The sequence below is a fragment of the Saccostrea cucullata genome, unplaced genomic scaffold (assembly GCF_032062105.1).
Source record: "Saccostrea cucullata isolate Sc308-1 unplaced genomic scaffold, CSIRO_AGI_Scuc_v1 ctg1230, whole genome shotgun sequence".
Lineage (NCBI taxonomy): Eukaryota > Metazoa > Mollusca > Bivalvia > Ostreida > Ostreidae > Saccostrea > Saccostrea cuccullata.
In genome coordinates this window covers 64304-71563 of record NW_026921324.1, presented here as the reverse complement: position 1 = coordinate 71563, position 7260 = coordinate 64304, and the positions used below count along the sequence as shown (strand labels likewise).

General features: G+C 33.3%; 1 long non-coding RNA gene across 1 annotated transcript; it reads right to left on the bottom strand.

The window, feature by feature from the left end:
- Positions 1 to 230: 230 nt before the first annotated feature.
- On the bottom strand, positions 231 to 862 carry LOC134259717 (uncharacterized). Its single transcript, XR_009990409.1, has 3 exons — positions 756 to 862; positions 425 to 480; positions 231 to 335 (listed from the first exon to the last, which is right to left on the bottom strand). It is a non-coding gene; the product is annotated as an uncharacterized LOC134259717 (long non-coding RNA).
- Positions 863 to 7260: the final 6398 nt, after the last annotated feature.

The following is a 7260-nucleotide window of genomic DNA, read 5'->3' as shown; positions in this document are numbered from 1 at the left end:
TTGCTACCAAGTTTTCCTGACTTACTTACAGTGTAGGTCAGTCGAGGATGGGGTATGAACCCCGTACCTTTGTTATATACATGTTTATATTTCCATTTCTAAATATGTCCTCTATAATAACCCTGAACAATGCTTATGCTTTATATTATAATGTTTGTAATAAATGACATCATTTAAATTAAGCATAGAGGAATCTAATTTATTTCATTTAATTGTTTCCTTTTTATTACCTTTTGCAGTTTTCAATGTATAACATCCCTTAAAACGGTCGCAGTTCTCTTCAGGACAAGTACAGTTTTCTCTGCATGCTAATCCAAATGATGGATACGTGCAAGCTTAAGACAGAAAACAATTGCCTATTGACATTTAAAAAAAAATAGCTTTCTATATGTATTTTTTTTTAAATTCAGGAACGTGCACTTACGCAAACAGATATTTCCTTCTTCGATGTATACAAATCCTCGACAGCACTTCAACGGACTTGAAAATAAAATAAAATCATATTAAAAATTATGTTTTGCAAATTATATATTTTGACAATATCCATATATTTCCCAAATTCAATCGAAAACAATTTTTTAGTATATCAATTTAATAGTAAATTAAAGTGGCAAAGTTATCACAATCGTAAATCAAATTAAAAGGCATCACCAAAATCTATCAAAGTTTTTCGAAAGTAAATCAAAGTTTCCATAGTGATCACCATGGTAAATCAAATTCATCTAATTAAACCACTTAAATTCTGAAATACGAACCCGTCACACCGACCGTCTTGACTCCTGGCTGACTGAATACAGATAACGACAAATAGTAATAAAAGCCTGATCATCATGGGGTAATAGTTGAGGTGACTGTCTTTCTTATTAACAAATTCCACATGAATGATTTTGTACTGATTAATAGAGGAAATGGATTTGAAGAGTATGGTGGTAAGTTTGTGTCATTTTAAAAAAAAGGAAAATAGAGGAATTTCCTGCTGGATAGCTCATGTGATATCGTTTTCATATCCCACACTTAAGTGCAGTTATGACGTCACAATAGTTTTTGCGGTAGCGTGATGAAGTAAAATATAGCGGAATCCCATATGAAAACAGTGTAAAACATCGGTTGTGAAGTATGAAACATGATATAAAAAGAATGACATGATCTGTCGTTGGATATGATTTTTATCCAACTCGTTGTGTGTTTCTATCCCCTCACAACCACGTTGGATAAAAATCATATCCAACTACAAACCATCGGATATTTTATATCTATTTATTTGGATTTTTTCAAATTTATTGAAATTCGATTAGTGTAACAAATATTTTTTTTTAAATTACAAAATTCGAATATATACATGTATATTTAAAATCTATCATTATCCCAATTGATCTATTAAAAACAAGATGTGTTTGTGAAACACTGATGCCCCCGCATGGCAACATAGCAAAGATTAATCTTTTCTTAAATGCCAATTTAATTAAAAAGTAGGGTATTCTCACCGGAAAACAATTGTAAAATTTGAAAGTAGGCCAATGTAAAAGTTTTCAAATAAGTACAAAAATCGACAAGGTCAAAATGTCAAGGTAATTGGTATCCAATGAAAGGTCTTGCCACATAGAATACTTATGTAGAGTATGGAAGCCTTATCCCTAACTGTTCAGAAGTTATTGCCAAGGTTATTTTTTTAAATTAGGTCAAACTCCAAGGTCAAGTTCAAAGGGTCAAAGGTCTTGTTAGCAAATGAAAGGTCTTGTCACAAGAATTAAATATGTAAAGTATGAAAGCACTAGCCTTAACACTTTAAAGGTTATGGTTAAGGTTAGCTTTTTTAAAGTTGGTCAAACTCAAAGGTCAAGGTCAAAGGTAGTGCTTGGTATCCAATGAAATGTCTTCTCACAAGAATTACATAGATGAAGTATGAAAGCCCTATCCCTTACCGTTCAATAGTTATGGCCAAGGTTAAAGTTTTTTACAGGAATGGAAATCTAAAAGGTGATGGTCAAAGGGTCAAGATTGTTTGTATCCAGTGAAAGGTATCCAATGAAAAGTTTTCTCACAAGAATTACATATATGAAGTATGAAAGCCCTATCACTTACCGCTTTAAAGTTATGGCCAAGGTTAAAGGTTTTTTTTACAGGAACGTAAATGTACAAGGTGAAGGTCAAAGGGTCAAGGTTGTTGGTATCTAATGAAAGATCTTTCAACAAAGAATACACATGTGAAGTATAAATGTCCTGGTGTCTACTGTTCAAAAGATATGGCCAAAGTAAAAGTTTAAAATTTTCAGTAAAAGTGGGTCAAACTCTAAGGTCAAGGTCTGTTTTGCTAATATAGAAATAATTTTCGAACTTTCTGACAAAACCACATATTTATGAGATCACAATGTACTTTCCGTTGGAAAGACATGTTATATTAATCTCAGATTCTGAATAGTAGTTTCATTTTTGCTTTGAGATTATATATGGAAACAAACATTTAACGTTTTATAAACAGGCAGATCGAATGGCGCCATAGCAAGAATGTGTTTCCATACGATTCTCCTAAAATCAATTTATTGTAATTCATATTTTTTTTATACAATTATCATATTTCCTTATACATAATCCATTATTGTATTATTGGAAGACAATTGTTTATTGATGTAGCAGCAAATTCAAGGAAGTATTAGAATCAATATGTTGCTATTTTGAGCAGCTAATAGTATTGCATATTACTCAATGACTGTTTTCAAAGAAAATGTTCTATTATATAGATGTGTCAATCAGTACAACCTTTTTCAATGAGCTGCCTCTAGATCTTCCGCATATGATTTAAAAACTACAAATTATTAAAGTGCTTTTAGCTCACCTGAGCCAAAGGCTCAATTGAACTTTTCTGATCAAAATGTGTCCGTTGTCTGTCGTCGTTGTTGTCGTCCAAAACTTTTCGCATTTTATCTTCCTCTCAAGAACCACTGGGCCAATTTCAACCAAACTTGGGTGGAGGGGATTCAAATGAAGGGCCAAGTTGTCTTCCCAGCGAAGATAATTATGAATTCATTGAAAAATTAATGGCAACATTTAAAAATCTTCTTCTCCAAAACCACTGGGCCAGGAAAGATGAAACTCATGTTGAAACATCCACATGAAGTGTACTTTCAAATTAATTCAAATCATAACCCTCAAGGGTAGGGGGGACCACAATGGCCAATCACAGGTTTACATAGGAATGTATATGAAAAATCTTTAAAAATTTCCTTCTCCGGAACCACAATACAGAGAGAATAATACCTACCCTTTTCCATATCACATCCTGTATCAGTCCGTGACACCAATATCAGTCAGAGGGTCAAATTGTCTGCAACTATATAGTAAATAAGTTTAACATAAGTGCTAAATTTTACAACCACTGGATTCTACTGACAGCAGAGAAACACTTGGGAAATGCTTAAACTGACTTTTCTATAAACAGTTCAATACCTCAGACCTGCTCTAAACAAGTTTCAGCAACGAGTTATCGTCCATAACAGCGAACCCTAGCGGCAGTTTAAAGGCTTAATATACGCATTAGCCTGGTTTCCTGTCCATGTTTTGCTTCGTATACTCCGCGTCACTAGGCATGTGCTAGGGCTCTCCTGCCTTGGCAAGGATGAGCCAGGGGACCAGGCTAGCCTTGTAAGCCTTTACGAGGGTTGTCCAAAACGTTTGTGGACAAAGACGTTTTTGTGAAAATAAATGGTTCTATAAAAATCTTTTGTATATCAAAATATTTCTTATAAAAAACAAATCAGAATGTTTTAATTTTTATTGATAGAACGTAATATTTATGTGAAAATCGGGGCCTATATATATAGTATTGCTAACATTTGGAAGTGCGTTGCGCCTTAAAAAAGAAGTGAAGTGTGTGTCCCTGAACATGTGTTAAGTCAAAATCCAAATATTTGACGTTATAATGAAATAAGCTTAACGTCAGACTGGTCCGTGCGAACAATCTGCGATCTTTAAAGACCCTCATTTTTACTAAAACCATTCTGACTTAGTTTTTCATAAGAAATATTTTGTTATACAATAGATGCATTTAGAACCCTTTATTTTGACAAAAACGTCATTGTCCACGGATTTTTTGGACAATCCTCGAAGCATTCGGAATTCCTCGGATGACTCGCACTTAACGTTGGACGTCAACCTTAATCTACCATCTTGCTGATTCAGTCATGCATGTGATCTTATTTGAATTCCTTTCAAATATCATACATTTGAAATCGAAATTATTTTGTGGCACACTCTTGAACAGTTTTTTCTTGCTTTAAAAGCCTTATACACGGTACCATGAGGTTAATCAAAACCTGTTTACGATAAATAATTGCACATTTTCGAAGAATGTTATGCAGAGCAAAATATAAAATGAATGATAAGGGAGTTTCTGGTAGAGAAATGTAAGGGTCTGATGCGTATTCCTCCACTAATCACATCCGAGGTGTGAATGGAGCTTAGCCGGGGATTGCCTTTCCGACTAGCGGAAAAACGACCTCGAATGTATATGGTAGACGCCATGACAACCCTTCTTTTTCATGATCTTTGAAATAAATGCATGGAGACCTTTTGTCTGTGGAATATGGGGTTTAACTTTATTCAATGTAATGATATTACCTAAAATAAAAACTATAGAAAGGACTTCTAACTCCGTCTATCCTACATTTTACTAAGCAGGAAATGTATAAATTTTTAACATCCAGCGATGTTAATACATTCGAGGTTGTTTTTCCGACCTCCAACGGAAAGACCCGAGATGATGCGATTGGCTATGAACGATGACTCATTTCCACTTGAGGTGAGCAAGGTGAATTGAATAGTTTTGTATGGGAAAAAATCAGTACTGTAAATGAAGTTGACTCTGACAAAAGTTGGCATTTAACGATGCTACGTCACTGCAACAGCGCCACAGTGTGACGGGTCGACGGAGTGTGGTAGCGCGACGGCCACCAATTCTCAATATAAGGGGTCAAAATAATGTCTCCTCATTTTCATTGAGAAGACATACCACTGATGTAATTTTCAAATCAACATTATAAATAGTCATATAACAATAAATAAAAATTCGTATAATTATCGATCTGAAAGGGTATTTATGGAGTTCCAAATTCAACTATAGTAGCGTATTTGAAATGTACGTTACTGTCGCCGTGTCAAATATTATGCTGAATCCCCTCTGTGTAATTTGCAGTTTTGATTCTCGAGTAAAAATTTTCTGATAAGTTAAACCTTTTATCATATATATTTCTTTTTATAACGATAAATACATTTTCTTTGTGATAGAAAATTAAGAAAATATATTAAGTAGAAAAAATGAGATGACTCTGAGTAAGCAACTTCTTGTAAACTGGCAAAGACGTTTTGATTAACACAATTAAAAATTATTTTTTACATGAAAAGTGGTTATTTGAAATGTACGTTACCATGAAATTCGAATAAAGTGAATCATGGATTCTCATACTTTCACACACTCGAATATGTACACAAAGGAAAGTTTCAAAGGTTGGACGTCGGCTAAATCCCAAATATTAATGAAAAGAAAGGTTTCTGCTGAGGAAAAAATTATATTAAGGTCATTTATATGAAATATAATTTGGATACCTGATATATATTACTGAATACGAAATCAAAACCTGTATGATGAACTTCTTATATATAATATATGATATGCATCTTCAAATAGTATCATTATATTGCGTATGTAACGTACGCTTGTGGAAGATAATTGATTTTTATATTTGAAATGTACGTTACGTATGGTAACGTAGTCTGTATTTAGCATGTTTAGACGCACTTAACATGATTAAGTACAAATGTTGACGTTTTGTGTATTGGGTTGCAGGAAAGGATATTCCACCAAACCATACGTCATCGCGGCAAAATGTCAAACAAAATATCCCTCTGCAGTTCCAATACAATTTGCACTTCAAATGGCGATTTCATTCTGATATGTCATAATTGTATTTTTACGTTGAGTTTACACTGATTTTTATTTCTTTGAAAGCCATGGAGATACGAAAAATGACAGCATGTATCAGCAAACCTGTAGGGTAGAACCTTCGCGAGCCCCACGTGAATGTATCCGAGATCCCTATCTTCTTCATCCAATTATTATATTAATCTCCCAGCTAAATTTTTGTCAGGAGAGTTGCTTATTTTCCAGCCCTATTTTTGGTCTTGTTTTTCGTTTTGGTCGACTTTGTCAGTGTAGATGGTCTACCGGGCTTCCCTCTGTCACCATGCTGTTTGTTTATGAAAATTTCACGCATGCATGTATAGCAAGGAATGTGGAACTTCGAACACATTTTGATGTATGTATTTATTGGTCATAAATAATTATTAATTTTAATGAAATAATCAGAATTATTTACTTAAGAAATTTGTAAATTTCTGAAGGGTGTATACATTTATGAGTATGAAAAAAAATTCCAAATCCGATATGAAAATTTTAACAAGTATCTTTTTGAAGAGATGCGTCGTATTGTAACTTTAAGGCTACGTTTGGAGGTTTGTATGCGAAAGTTTTAATTAAAACCCATAATTGCACATACATACCGCAAAGAAAATGTTAAGACTTGTTTTTTAATACATTCTTGGTACCGACGATATGCAAAAGCCAGTTTACATTATTCTTTAATACCTTTAATAATCGAGTTTATAAGAAACATCAACAAAAGCGCTTCAGCGCAAGAGCAAACCTTACTTATTTTACAGGAACAAGGTATTAAGAGACGCAGAATATTTCAAGGATTTAAGATATTGCTGCACGAATGTCGGCACTGCAATTGTCTAGTTAATATTCGTACAGCTCTAAGTTGAAACAGGGTAAAAATACACTGTCCAGTGTAAGTTTCCTAAAATTTTTATCGATTGAAGAAGAGCAAAGGATTTGTACAGCAATTTTTTTTTAATCTTAAGAATATTCTCCTTAATATTATGCATGAATCATTTTTAATTAAACATGATATGACCTTGCGCTGACGTTGTTTTGTTGATGTGTTTTATTACCTTGAATGGGAAAGAATTATCACGTCATAAAATGCAATAATAAATTGTTAGTACTAGGTGTGTATAAGAAAATCAATTTGAACATTCTCTGTACATAACATATACAATTCATACATTTTTATTAGCTCATTTGCATAGAAAAGCCCATATTTGGCCTCAACTCACTTGAGTAAAAGTCAGAAAAGTTAGTAAAAAGATGTATGTACGAAAATATACATTTGACATTTACTTATTTTATATCAGTAGATAGATGTT